The sequence below is a fragment of the Cupressus sempervirens genome, chromosome 5 (assembly GCF_028749045.1).
Source record: "Cupressus sempervirens isolate cs-2001-9-10 chromosome 5, ASM2874904v1, whole genome shotgun sequence".
In the NCBI taxonomy this organism is placed as follows: Eukaryota; Viridiplantae; Streptophyta; class Pinopsida; order Cupressales; family Cupressaceae; genus Cupressus; species Cupressus sempervirens.
Window position 1 is genome coordinate 533,514,169 of NC_143122.1, and position 16,090 is coordinate 533,530,258.

A 16,090-nucleotide genomic window follows, 5' to 3' on the forward strand; every position below is an offset into this window, starting at 1 on the left:
CACACGCCCATTTCATTTCATATGATCATCTATAAATTGTGTCACTCTAAGCTCTCAACTATTTCCTCTTGATTGATCATCGCATAACTATTGAATGAGAGGTTTGGGATAAGCTATAGGCATCCATCAAAAGTTTGGCTAGATTTTGATCTAGGATATAGTACTAGAAGCTATATTTCATGCCAGTCAAAAAATCTTCTTGGCCATGGCTTGGGGCAATAAGAACCAGCTAGATGAATGCCACATTCATGTTTGATGGAGAAACCCTTCCTGAGAAAGGGGAGAATTTTTTGTTGACCACTCAGTTGATGTTCTCCTAAAGCTACATGCTAGAATTGCCAAGTTGCCACTTTAAGCCCACTCACCATGTTAGATCGTCAAGCTGGCTCCCCTAGTCAGCTCGCCAAGCTGACAATTGAAGTACACTCACCAAGTCGACTCTCTAAGTTTGCTCACCAAGTCCGCCCCCTAGGCCAACTCTCCAAGTCAGCTTGCCAAGTCACCCCAACTTGTCCCACCAACTTGCCACTTTAAGTTGACTTGCCATGTCAACTCGCCAGGCCAACTCCCCTAGTCAGCTCGTCAAGCTGACAATTCAAGTATGCTCACCAAGTCGAATTTTTATGTTCACTCACCAAGTCTGCCCCCACTGAGTTACTTCTCTAAGCCCACTCACCATGTCAGCTCACTTGGTTGGCTCACCAAGTTGATTGTTCAAGTACGCTCACTAGGTGGACTTGCCAAGTCACCCCACCAAGTCATGTCACCAAGTCAACTATTCAAGTACGCTCGCTGTAATCACCTAAAAGTAATTATAAATTTCAATCCTTGATTCAATTTTATTAATTTTATCCTTGACTTTTTCAAGTTAAAATTTATTTGTATTCTTTGTCCTGATGTGTTCCCGAGTCAACCACACATCTGGGTTGTTTTGTGATCCCAAATTGACCTCACACTTCAATTTCTTTCTTTGACTACATGTGTTCCCGAATCGATCACACATTAGTCAAAGAGGGGCAAATGTATGCACCCAAAAATGGTCATCTAGACTATTAGCCCCCTTCTTAGCATTTTGGCTAAATTAATTTAATCATTTACCTAGACCAAATCACTAATAATCAATTTATTTGATTAGAACCTATAGTTTGACTATGCTATCCTAAGTTCATTATTTGATTAAAAGAACATGTCCCCTTTTAATTAAATAAAAGACCCCATTCTTCTAACCCACTTAAAGTTCACACATAAAGTCTTTTTTCTATTTTGCAATTAAAAGAAAAGGCTTTGTGACTTTTGTCTTATATGACAAGTCAACTTATATTCTATTGGTTGATTTGTGTGTGCACATGGATCACTCCTCTTTTCAAATTCCACCATTGATCATCCACCATCTTCATCTTGATCTCTACCGTCCATACATCTTTAAAAGGGAAAGAGCTTTCCCCCTCAATCGAATCCTCATCTTTTGAATATTGTCATGCTACAGATTTTCTAACAGGTTTTTTTGGAGCTTTGTGGAGAACTTCTCATTTCTTGTCTCATTCTCTCATTCCATCATATTAGCATAAGATCAAATGGCATTCTTAGCATAGTTGCATTTTAGTTTAGCTTTGATTTCTTGCAATAATCTCACATAGTTTAAATATTTGGTTTTGTAACACTCTCATCCATGCTTAGAATAGTTGCACTTTTCATATTTGTTCTAATTTAATCTTTAGTTGTATTGCATTCTTGAGGAACTCTTTGAGACATTTGCATTCTTGCATCTTGTCTTTGGAACCTCCCATTGCATGGTTTACTAGCAAGAAGAGTATTTTTAAGGCTCATCTAAGAGCCTTATTATTCTTTAAATATACTCTCTTGCACTCCATGGATAGGGAGCTCTAAGCCGGCATCCAAGCATTTCAAACTCATGGAATCATTTGGATAGAAGGGTTTAGAGTGTGACACTTTTGAGTGTACATTTTTGGCGCCCACCGTGGGACTTGAATCAAGTTTCTAACTCCATTTGCTTTCATTTCTTATCTTTGATTTTTTATAGCAGCATATTGGATCTAATCAAGTGCTTTTGTAGAATTATCACTTTGGTTTTAAGGCCAACCCATAAGTAGATTGGTTTGAAGGCCAAAAATCTAGTTGGTTTAAAGATTTGATCATATCTTTTAAACCACTTGGAGTTTGGTTCTGAAATTTCTTTTTCAAGTTTAGTATGTACTCAAAATGTCTCAGTCCGATTTTCAGAGCAATTTGATGTGATTTTTGGGAGTTATGATTTTTTCTTTTTTTTTCATAAAAATCTATTTCTGATCGCAAATTAGCGAATTTTTCAAAAAAACTTACATTTTCAAAAAAAATTTTTAATTCTAATGGGGGTTCTTTCTTTGTGTTTTGAATTTTGAGGTCTTATTAAGGATCAAAAATTTGATTTGATAAATTTGTCCTGTTTTGACAAAATCAATCTCTAGAGCACAAATGAAGAGACTTTTTAAAATTTCTTGCATTTTTGGAAAGCTCTCTGATTTTTAACAGGGGTCTCTTCTTTTTATTTTTATTTCTAGATACGAAATCATAGCAAACAAGTCCAATCTTGTTGACTAGGTCAAAATCAAAGAGTAAAAATGAGAGCATTTGTGATTAACTTGCACTTTCTTTGCATGCACTTGGTTGGAAGATAAATTGGATTTTTGAGGCAACTCACCACTTTTTATTATAGATTTTTATGTTATTTTACACTAACTTGTGGTACTAACAAGTTGTAATTGCAGGTTGCCATCCTTATGAAAAAAATTGAAACATTGCATAAAAAGAACGCATGTCAAAGCTTCAAATTTGCAAGGGCTACTAACATTGTTTGCAGGGCTACCCAAAGCATAAAAACTCAAAATTTCTTGCTTTTTTGTTTTCATGTGTGGCATTGACTAATTGTTCATTTTTCATAGGCACATAAAACTTGTGATTGGAGTCTTTTGGTAATAGGAGAGTATGCTTTTCACCCTTGTGGTGAATCAAAAATCTTGACTTGCCATTTTGTTTCAAAAGTAAGGGGTAACTGAATCTTCTTGGCGTGTTTGGGAAAAAATGATTAGAAGAGGAGAGTATGCTCTTCACCCTTGTGGTGAACCAAAAATCTTGACTTCCAAAAGTTGATCCACTTTGTGTAGTTAGAATCCTTTAGAGGGCCTGCTCTCGGACAACCTGAGAGGAATGACCCAAGTGGGGACAAGCAGATTACTCGGCTCTTCCGACCCACTATAAACTCAAGGCTATCAAGGACACAAAACCTTGGTAGACATAGTGTTTTTCTTCGCCTAGTGTGATCACTTATGGGATTTCGACCATAGGGAGATCACTAGGCAAGAATGCTTAAGGTACTCTTATGGTCATGAGATCGGTTACTCATCGCAAGGTGAGGTGTCCCGTAATTGGGAGCAAGAGGAACACTATGAACAGAAGCCCTATCTAAACACCCTAAGTTAGTAACTACCTTTTTTAGCCGCTCAACTTCTTGGTGCAAGGATCGATCCTAGTGGACTACCCGAATCACCCCAAGATTTTACACTCACCATCTGTGTTCCCTTGGTTATGCTTATGGAATTTCCATGACAAAGCCAATATCTCTTGTGGGAAACCACTTGGTGTCAGGCGAAGGAGCATCAAGCGTGGGCCAAATTGTTGAGTAATGAATCATGACTTCTAGGTAGATATTGCTTGATGTGTTCTTGAATGTGCTAGACCTATGAAAATCTTTTGAACATACACATGACGATAGTTCTAGGGATTTTTTTTGAGACCTTACATATGCTTGTATCATGCAAGGTTGCTTTGTCCCTTGCTTGATTGTTTGAAGAATACTCCATGTGTCACTATCTTGCTGGGAAAGAAATTGCTTTTGAATATCAAACTTGCTATGCTATCAACTATTGTCAAACTTTGTCAACCAAGTCAAAATGTCAAGTGCAAACATTTTCTTGTGCTACTTACTAAGGGGGGGTTTCATCATTTGGCTATGATTTGTTATGTCTCTAGTGCTTAAACATGCTTAAAGTGGCTCTTTGGTCTTAGTGCTCTTGGTCTTTTTGTCTTCATGGTCTATGCATGCTTGCTAGTTATCCTTTTGCTAAAATGGTTACCTTGATTTCTTGACAACACTCTTGGGTTGGGAAAGTTGTTCACTTGTCACCCCGCTTGCTCTATCTATTTGGCTATTTGGGCATCTTGCCTTGCTATTGACTTGAGTCACTCATATCGTAAGTTACTTGGACATATTGTTTGACAAGTCACTTTAATCTCTCTCTAGTATCTTGGCAAGTAAACACTCTACCTCCTATAGTTTCAACATCAAGTTATCTTCTAGGCTCTTTTATGCTTGGCTTTGCATCTACCACTATGGAATTCAAATCGTGTGCTACCAAACCTCAACCAAATCTAGATGATCATTATATCCTCCATGTCACTAAAGAGTTTCAAGATCTATATGCACAATATAAAGAACTAGAAGAGGCAAATGATCTTTCTTACCTTCATCTCTTTAAGCGCATGACAGAAATGAAGTCTAAACTTGAGAAAAGGTTAGAGGAGAAGATTGCATCATTACATGAATCTTCCTTAAGGTCTTTACATGAATGTGAGTCACCTTCTTTGAGGTCATCCTCTTCTTCTAGGTCTACATACTCTACTTCAAGACATCAAATGTCTTCATCTTCTAGATCTAAAGACCTCTTTAGAGAACAAGCAAGTGATACCTCCTTTGAGCCTATGCCAAAATTTCATGATGGACCTATCTTTGACCAAGATAATAATGAAGACATGGATGCATTCTATTCACTTGAGAAACAACCAAAGGACTGTAGACATACTTTTAAGAGAAATTTTGCTCCCTTGGAAGATTCTTATGATGACACTTTGCAAACACTTCTTGGAACCAAGCTCATCATGTTGCCTAAGTCTAGCTCCTATGGAAATCCGTTCTTGGATACCTATTGTGCCTATCATCGATCTAATGACCATGCTACTTTTGATTGCATTGAGCTGAAACATAAAATCCAAGATCTTATTGATAATAGAATTATTGATACCTCTAATGACTCATGTGATGAGGATACTTTTCTTGAGAAAGATCATATTAATGAACCTATGTCTAGCAGCATCTCTATTACATCCTCCACTTCTTCCAACACTCGTACGTCTCCCAACACTTCAAATATTTCCAACATGCCTCCATCAAATAAAGAACCTAATACTTTCCACATTGACTATGTGTGTCCTCAAGGGCTATCTCTAAAAGAATCTCAAGCTAACCTTCACTTGGTTGCAAACCTTTTCCATGCTACTAATCCTAAACATTCTCAACCTTCATGCACTACTATGCCTAATCCAAACACTACTCCATTCACTCTTCATTCTCCCTTTTCCTTGGAAGTGGCTCCATGTCAAGAGGACTCTCAAAAAGAAAAAGCTATAAATGTCAAGAAAGATCAAGATCAAGGACCCTTTCATCTCTTTCAAGATTTTTCTCCTCCATATCCTATATCTTGTCCACCTCCTAAGTATGATGAAGATAACACTTCCATTATCTCCCTTGAGCTTACTGAAAATTATGAGAAAAGTTCTCTTCCTATGCTATCCAAAGCTACTTGTCAAGATCAAAGCATCGCCTCATGTTCTACTTCTCCACATCCACTTCAAAATTGTGCTCAAGCTTCAAGTGCTTCTATTAAAAATGTTGTTCCTATCAAAGGTACTTATGAGTCTATTGATGACTTTGACTATGTTGCTCAATCTAAAGATGTTGATATCCCTTCCCACTATCCCTTTGCATCTTCTAAATCTATCCTTGGTCCTTATCCATATAAGCTACAACATTCAAACCTTCCATCCATTTTGGGGCCTTATGTTCCTCCATCTCCTAGATTCCCTCCTAGCTCATTCCCTAGCTCTCCTATAATACCTCAAGATCAACAAAGACACTCATCCTTGATGACTTTTCACCCATCTATACATCTAAACCGGTCATATCATCCTTATTCATCCACAAATCCCAAGTCTTTTGGAAGTGAGAATAAACATAAGAATCCATTGAAAAAGAAAGATCACTATGTCCCATCTAATCGACATGTGAATGCTAAGAAGGAGAATGCACAAAAGAGACCGCAAAGGTCCACTATTAAAAAAGCTAAATCAAAGAAAATATGGGTTCCTAAACCCATTATTGAAGAAATGTGTTTTGAAGTATCCAAAGGAAAATCTAAAGCTATATGGATTCCCAAGTCTCTTTTAAAATACTTGAATATTGAAAATACTTCAAAGTTGACATTCAAGCTTCCAAAGGCTTCCATTCCATCTTCTTCCAAAAATCTTCCTAAAAATATTCCAAATCCTTCCACTCCACTTTTTTCAAAATCTTTTCTACCACCTCATACATCTAAATCTCAAGCTATTTCATCCTTGATTCCTCCATTATTCCAATACCCTTCAAGGTGTGTGTCAATGTTGATCTTGTCCAATATTTTAGCTACCCACATGAAATCCTCTAAAGCTTACACCTCCTTTCTATACATGAACTCTTATCCTCCATATATTCTTCCTACTACCATTTCCCTTTCATCACCCTATCAACATCTTTGAGCATACCTTTCTATGGTCTTGGCTTATCATGGCTTATCTTTCCTATAGGAGCACTATCTAAATTCAAAAAGCTTGAGGTCTTTCTAAAAATTCAAAAAAGAAGAAAAACAAATAGAAAAAATAGAAAAAATGAAAAAAATGAAAATGTGCCTTGGTGAAAACCACTTCTTGTGGCACTTTGGTAGCAAAAGAAAACAGAAATAAATGCATCCTATGGTGAAAACTACATCTTGTGGTACCTTGGATAAGTACCATGATGAAAACCTGGCAAATAGGCGTCATGTGTAATTCTTTCATCATCCATCTATCCCCTCTTATGTCTTTGATCTTGGCAATGTTGAGCTATCTTTGCATATTGGCTATCTTATCCACGAGATTTTCTATTGTGCTCTCCCATTCACTCATAGCCTCTATCTTGAGCTTTATTTTTATTGCTCTATCCTATCGCTATCCTATCTAGTTGACCCCTTGGTCTTGATCATAATAAATGAAACATGGTTCTCATAGGTCTCTTGACATGGCTACTCTTTTGGACTACACACTTCATGCTATCTCACTTATTGGCTTCATTACTTAGCCTACATGATATCTTTCTCATTACTTCCATTGCTTATCCAAAACATGCTTCATATGACTATTTCACCTCTTTCCCTAGCTTGGGTACTCTTGAGGAGTCAGTCCTTGAGGATCACTTTCACTTGCTTCACATTCCTTTCTTATGCATCTTTGCTTATCCATCGGCTTGTTTCTCCATCATATCCTATACCTTGCTATACATTGGGAGAAAATGATGTGATCTTGCTTGAGAACTAGTGATATCTAAAACCTTCTAAAAAATTCCAAAAAAAATCATATATGATCTTGAAAAATATCCTAAAAATCAAAAAATGCCCTAAAAAAAAGATCATCTTAGTGAAAACCTAGCAATAGGCACTCTGATGTATCACAAAAAAAATCAAAAATACAAAAATACAAAAAAATTGAAAAAAGTCTTGAAAAAATTTGTCAAGTGGTGAAAACCTGGAAATAGGCACTACTTGAAACCCTTGCACCTATGTCTATCAGTCTCAATCACCTACTTCGCTACACATTTCCTAGCTTGGAATTGTTTCTTGTCCTCATCTTGGGGGCACAACTGCTTAGCCTATTGAGGTATTCTTGTGCATTAGGGTTTATTTGAAAACTCACAAAATAGTGTTTCTCAACACTTCCCCCGCCTTGACATCAAGTATTTTTCAACACTTTTCAGATAGTTTACCTACGGTCTCCGATGCGCGATATTTCTCACTATCAAAATCAAGTCTGGAAGAAATGGCCAAGTGACTTACACACATGCACTTTAAACACTTAAATGACTAAGTTATGCTAACCTTTATCTACTTTGTGTGTTGTCTATGATGATTTCTTTGCCATGCGTTCCCTCCCTAATAGTCTTTTGAGGATGTCATTGACTAGAAGACTGGGGGCATGGGACATTTTTCTTGATTTCTGCTTGTGGGTATACTTTGTTTGTCTATAGTGATGTAAGCATTTATGCTTGACCTATTCAACATTTTGACTTACAAATGTATCATCCTTGATTGTTTCACAAGATCGCACTTGGGGTTTATCGTGGTGCTTATGCCTTGATACAGGTGTAATCTTGCTAAATTAAACTTATGGAATCTAATCGCGTAGTTATCTTGAATTACATGTCTCTGATGCTTAGATTGGATTTCCACATACCTATCTGATATCGATCATATTCATATCCTCATAGTTATACTAGTGATGGTTGTATGATCTCATGATGTCCCTAATAAATGCTGAATGATGAAATTAAGAGTCTAAATGTTATGCACTTCTTGCTGGTAAACCACTTTGCATATTAGCTTGCATTTTAGGTTCATTTTCTAGCTTAGTCTTGCATTCTTGCATATGGGGAGAGCTCTCTCTTCATCTTTTTGTGGACATATGAGCTAACTCCTTTCATATATTTCTTTACTTTCTTCTTGTTCATGTCTTTTCACCTTCTTAATCTTTCGCTTCATCTCTTTTCTATCTTGTCATCACATTATATAAATTTTTGACCTCTTAAATAATTTTGACGTCCTAGATTCATTTTCGGGATCGAAATCCAAATTCAAGTTCATCTTGATGGTCAAAATTGTCTTTTAAAATTCTACTTTCTTCTAAGCAGTTAGCTGACCTTTTGAGGTCTAATCTCTGAATCATCACTGGGGCATCTTCATTTCTTCATATCTTCATCATTTCCATACTTCATATCTACTTCAATTCACTGTTGCATGTCTAAAATCACCTTTCTACTCGTTTCAACCTAATTTTTATGCTATATCCTTCAAGGTCAACTCTAGTCAAACTGGGGCATTTTATCAATTTTTTTTATAGTCATTCTTGGGCTCTAATCATCTATCTATCATCTTGGACATTGCTATATTCTCAATTTTCTCATATCTAGCTTGTTTCTATGGCCCCTTACCTCATTTCAATTTCGATCCCGAGGGGGCAACAATACTCTATCACTGATTGCTACAACTATTTATTTCTTAGGAACATTTGTTTGATCTTCTCACTTGTTCTTGATCTATCTACTTTGCTAAGTGTTAGCATTCTTCTTGAATTCTGACATCATCTTTTCCTAGTGTTCAGTACTACCACTATTAGGTTGTACATTTAGGACTTGCTATCTATTTCTGCATTTCATTCTTTGAAATTAGATATCTATATCTATCACTGCCTACTTGGCTTTCTATTTTCTTTGACTTAATGTGTTCCCAGATCGATCACGCATTAGTCAAAGAGGGGCAAATGTAATCACCTAAAAATGGTCATCTAGACTATTAGCCCCCTTCTCAGCATTTTGGCTAAATTAATTTAATCATTTACCTAGACCAAATTGCTAATAATCAATTTATTTGATTATAACCTATAGTTTGACTATGTTATCCTAAGTTCATTATTTGATTAAAAGAACATGTCCGCTTTTAATTAAATAAAAGACCCCATTCTTCTAACCCACTTAAAGTGCACACATAAAGTCCTTTTTCTATTTTGCAATTAAAAGAAAAGGCTTTGTGACTTTTGTCTTATATGACAAGTCAACTTATATTCTTTTGGTTGATTTGTGTGTGCACATGGATCACTCCTCTTTTCAAATTCCACCTTTGATCATCCACCATCTTCATCTTGATCTCTACCGTCCATACATCTTTAAAAGGGAGAGAGCTTTCCCCCTCAATCGAATTCTAATCTTTTGAATATTGTCATGCTGCAGGTTTTCTAACAGGTTTCTTTGGAGCTTTGTGGAGAACTTCTCATTTCTTGTCTCATTCTCTCATTCCATCATATTAGCATAAGATCAAATGGCATTCTTAGCATAGTTGCATTTTAGTTTAGCTTTGATTTCTTGCAATAATCTCACATAGTTTAAATATTTGGTTTTGTAACACTCTCATCCATGCTTAGAATAGCTGCACTTTTCATATTCATTCTAATTTAATCTTTAGTTGCATTGCATTCTTGAGGAACTCCTTGAGACATTTTCATTCTTGCATCTTGTCTTTGGAACCTCCCATTGCATGGTTTACTAGCAAGAAGAGTATCTTTAAGGCTCATCTGAGAGCCTTCTTATTCTTGAAATATACTCTCTTGCACTCCATCGATAGGGAGCTCTAAGCCGGCATCCAAGCATTCCAAACTTATGGAATCGTTTAGATAGAAGGGTTTAGAGTGTGACACTTTTGAGTGTACACTCACCAGGTGGGCTTGCCAAGTCACCCCACCAAGTCATGTCACCAAGTCGACTGTTCAAGTACACTCACCAAGTTGACTTTGAGTTCTCTCATCAAGTCACCCCATCGAAGCACCTCATCAAGGTCAGTCTTTGAGTTCGCTCACTAAGTCAGCTCACCAAGTCGCCTCTCCAAGTGGCCTCACTAAGTTGGCTCGCTAACTTGCCCCACCAAGTCGCCACTTTAAGCCCACTCACCATGTCAGATCGCCAGGCCAGATCCCCAAGTGAACTCGCCAAGCTGACAATTCAAGTACACTCACCAAGTCAACTCTTTAAGTTTTCTCACCAAGTATGCCCCCTAGGTCAACTCTCCAGGTCATCTGTATCCCCTGCTGTAGCTGGACTTGATCTCTAGCAAGCTTATTTTGACTGTATCTTTTATTTTCAACAATACCAATATTTTTAACTTGGCCTAGCCCCACCCTATTAGATGCTTGATCCATGTCACTCTACCAGTAATGAATAAGAATAGCATGTGTATTAAAGATAAATCCCTTGAGCTAGAAACTATATCCATCTTTATGAATCTAAAATATGACATAGCAAAAAGTGGAATAGTTCTTATGGAGAAATATTATGAATGAGCCAACTTTAGCATCAAATGCCTGAATAACAATCAAAGTATACCTCAAATTCATAATATTTGCAACAATATAGAGACCTTCCTCTTCATTCACTATCTACATTAGCCATTTGATTCTGTATTTTGAGAATTAATGGAATGGTTCTGAGACAGCAATGACCAAGAACCAACAAAGAAAAATCTAGCTAGGAAACAAACAACTGATAAAAATAATTTTGAAACTTGAAATAAAAAAAAATCATTTTATCTTTGCCCCTAGACAAAGAAATAACTCTAATAGGAACAAAGATCAACATGCACTTTAGCTTAGAAAATGAAAATCCATAGAAATCAAATATTTAACAAGTTATAAAACAATAATAAGTTCAAGGCCATTCATCCACTGAATCATTATTTGACTGCTCAATACATTGAATTAATAAGCCTAATTAGTCATCAGAAAACACACCAAATGCCGAGTGTGAATGTACTTGGTTGTGCTTCCATTATCATTGACCAAAAGGAGACCAAGTACCTGCATTACAACTAAAATGGCAGTTAAAATCTTATAATTAAGAGAGCTCAAAATTTTGAAGGAAACCCTCATATTATTCCTAGAATTGGTATTGATCAAGATTTTAGTAGATTTAGATGGGTTATTGGTGGCCTTATTGTGGATAGATGCCTACCATGTGAAAGATATTGATACCTTGTACACTATGTTGCACAAAGTGATCATGAAGTGGGCATGGAGAGTGACATTCAAGTTGTGACAAATAATGAAGCTATTGGAGTAAATGAGTTTTTCATTTACTCATACTTAAGTTTACTTAGGCATTGTTAATTGATAATTAGGTGTATTTATTTTTCTAGCAATACAATTACATCTGCCTACTCATTCATTACTTGTCATTATAAGCAAGGCACATTTGTACATTTTTTCATCATCTCATTACTAATCATCTTCCTGGTGAAATGCTTTTCTCACATTGTGAAGGTTATTTGTAGATTGTGCTCCTGGGAGGTTGATTTCTCCAACAATGTTTTAGAGACTTCAATCTATATCTCCTTTCATTGAGAGTTTTTCATTAGCCTGAATTTTTTAGGTCAAAGGAGTTTTCGATTGTCAATAGATGCGCCATTGCATTTGGCGCATCTCCATCTATTGTTGTTTTTTTTCTTGTTCATTCCAATTAATTGATCAATCTATTAAGATTTCTACTTGAGTGACGAGAGTAAATTCCTGTCTATGTTTTCTGGCAAGAACATTTTCTAGTATATTCAACAATCACAGTATTTTGGGGTGGTGTCTTTTTCCATTGGCATCATACCTACTTGAAGTTGTGCATTAGCTGCACTTTATTTGGGCACATCCTTTTATTGGGCCACTGCTCTTATTGAGTTTTCATTGGCAATTCAAGTGTATGTTGGTCAATTACCACTTTTCACTTTGCAAGGATCACTTATTATGTCTAACCAAGCACTTACAAATTATTTGCAATGAGTCCCTTTTGTGCTTGACTGGTAGCATTACCTATTGTCCAAAGCCTTTTTTTGTGATTATGTATTTTTCTAATCTAAGTTGCATTTGATTTGGAAGACTCTTCATTGCACAGTTTATATACATTGAATCACATTGGATTTGTCTCTAGCCCTTCACATGGGGATCAACCACTTATTATGTCTAGTACCATATTATGTTTTTTAGTCATACATTTGTGAAGAGAAATCAAGCCCACATATTCATTTCGATGGTTGGCAAATTAATATATTGAGGTTTCATTCTTTATTGCTGCACATTAATTGGCAACTTGTTCCCTCAACTATTGGTAGTGGCTTCAATCATTTATATATACTTTCCTTTCTACAAGCATGTATATCATTATAGGGGGAAAATTATCTATGTTTCGTCACACATAGTACTAGTTGCCCCCCATAGTATCCATTTGAGCTTCTCTGTCTTAATTGCTCATGCCCATATCCCCCACACATTCTTCATTGAAAAGCATCCACATTTTTTACTTTTCTAATGTTATAGTCTTATGCACAAATATTTCCTTTCCTCCATTTGGGGTTTGGTATTGTTTGTCAAAGTATTAGTGATGGACCCCACAAGCACATGTTGCTTGGCACACTTTTATCCCATATGAATAGCACATAGAGTTCTTTGGCGATATATATCCCTTGATATCCACAATGAATGGTGAACTAAAAAGAAGTTTGTAGGCATTATTGTGTCTTGGTGTTTAGTGCACAAGGACTTTTTTTGGCTACTCATGCAGCTTGAAGTCACATGGGTAGTTGTATGTAGCCATGTGGTGATTTGGAAATGCCTTTAATAGGCCTTTTTCTCAAACTAGCACAACTTTTACAAATGGAGTCCATTTTTGGATAATCATATACCATTAGAAAATTAGAGATCAGAGACCAGAAAATCCTTTGTCCAAGCAATAACAAATTTGTGGACATAATAAGGGCCATAACTAAGAACATATATGATTGACTATTATAAAGTGATTAAGATAAAGCTTTTGTTAAGTTCTAAAAAACACATTTCAACTTAAATCCCATGAGAGGACCACACAATATAGATCCAAATATTGAAAATTTCCAAGTGATGTCCTCCTAACAAAGAACCCAATGAACATAAGCTATATCAATCATTTGTAGGCGAGGCCAACAAATCCAGCTTTCAGGCATTAATATACATTTATATTCACATTAAATATGGATGATCAAGCTTTACAATGCTTGCAAACTCAAGAACAACTACATGCTCCCCATATTAAATGGTCTAGTTATTTATGGACTTTCACATTTATAATCAAGTACAAGGTAGGGAAGATAAATTTGGTTACCAGTGCTCTGGTTCTCAAAGGATTTCATGTATAGCTATGACTAATGAGGTGGCAGGTTTGAAGCATCTCAAGGATGTATTACACTAAAATCCAGCCCTTTGAGCCACTAATAATTCTTGTAAAGAATCAAATATAGGCATTATGAGTTCCCATTTGGACTTCATGATGCATGATCAATTTTATTCTAGAGAAAAGAAATTGTGTTGTCCTCAAGCTACCACAAGGAAACCATATTATGTGAAGCACATGCTAGTTAGCTATTAGAATAATATGGGAGAAATAAAATCCTGCAACAACTAGAAGAGTGTAAATATTTGTCTTCTAAGACTTGAGATATTGCGATCTAAATGAACAAATGTTACATTTGAAAACTTGCCAAGCTTAGGCAACTAAACTAGGAAAAATATTGATACTTAGTATCTTGGAAAATTTAAAAACATAAGCAATGTATTAGCATGGATTTTATATTGAGTCATACACAGAGGTTTTGATGGTATATTTTGGTCATTGCCGTGGATCAATTTTCCAAGATTGCTCACATTGTAGCTTGTGAATACCACAAAGATGCATCTTATAAGGAGAAATGAAATTCTAAGTCATGCTTGGTATAATTTATGGAAGAAGCCATGAGCATGACCACAATGCAGTTGTGGATGTTATTCTCAAGCATAAGAGCAACAAAAATTGATTCATTGAATGCTAGGAAAGTTGTTGCATTGTTTCTTCAAATACAAATGAAGACTGTGGCAATGGTTGTATGCATAATTTGCTTTAACAATTCAATTAATTGCTTCACTAAGTATGTCCCTTTGAAAATGGTGTATACCCACTCTTGTAAAGAGTTCACACAGCAGAACTATTTTTTAAGGGATGAAGAATTTCTTTGAAACCATGAGAAATGATATGTAGAAGTGACCAAATACTGAAACCTGTGAAGAGAAGGCTCATAGGAGGATGCTAAAAAAGGTAGAACATAGTTGGTGATCTACTATAGTGTATGTGCAAAAGGATTGATTTGAAAAAGGCAAATGTAACAAATTACAATGAAGAATGCTTGTCAATTCAAGATTCCACGAAAATTGATTAGTGATACCTATTTCCTTTGGATTTTCCAAAAGATCTTCTACATCTTAAAATTGTTGATATGTATGAATAGAAAGAGGACAAAAGCATGATACAATCATGCAGCAAGGTAGCTAATCCACCTTTGAGTTGGACCACCCAAATTTCCAAAATATTTCAAAATAAAGAAAGTGAAAAAATACTAGAATATAAAAGAGTCTAAGTTTGGCTATCTTGGCATGGATTCAAGAAACAGTAAGCAGTCAAGTTGGCACATCTTAAACAAAAAATAATTTTATCTTAAACCATGCAATTCAATACTTCAAGATTTTGAGGATTTGATATAGAAGCATTGATCTCCTTTTGGTCACAATTAAGGTTGGCAGTAGTTATCCAATACAGAGTTTTGAAGATCATAATATGGTGTTTCTAAAGGTGGATTTAGTTACAAATTGGGTTCAAGTTGTAAAAACTGCTTCTAGATAATTGAGATTGGAATAACGTTTTTATTTTGATAAGATTGCAATACAATTTTTATTTCATGGAGATTTTATAGCTACTATCATAAAGTAGGTTCCACTTGTCTTGTATGCAAAAAATCTGCAACCACACAAAGGATGCCTTTTTGGATCTTATAATAAGGGAAGAAAGTGGCAAATGTTAAGGCAGAATATTGAATTTAACTATATCAAAGTTTGATCTAGATCTACTCAGATTCTTGGGTGCTTTTGTAACTATTTTTTATTGTTTGTGAGGAATTGTGTGCATTAGTTCAATTCGACGAAAGTTTAGACAGGATTTCCTTGATAATTGGGATTTACATTTTATAAATTCATCTAAATATGAAGGATGATCCTAATCATCTTCTACCCAAGATGATGGGTTGGAAAGTTACAACTCCAAATTGTCATAAATAATGACCACAGATGAGAGGATTATGAAATTGAAACCAAATTGACTCTTAATTGTGCACCATCTTGACGAAATTTCCAAATCCACCCTTCCAATATAGGTAAAAAAAGGGCCACTATCCACCTGTGCAGTGATCTTAACAATTTTATCCTCGATATACTTGTAAGCCTCATATGACCCTCTAGGCATAAGAGAAGGGCCATTCCTAGCACCCTCTTCAGCCCCTAAAACCCCCATGCCCAAATAAAGAAGCCCCCTCTTCTTTGCCTCCTCCTGCCT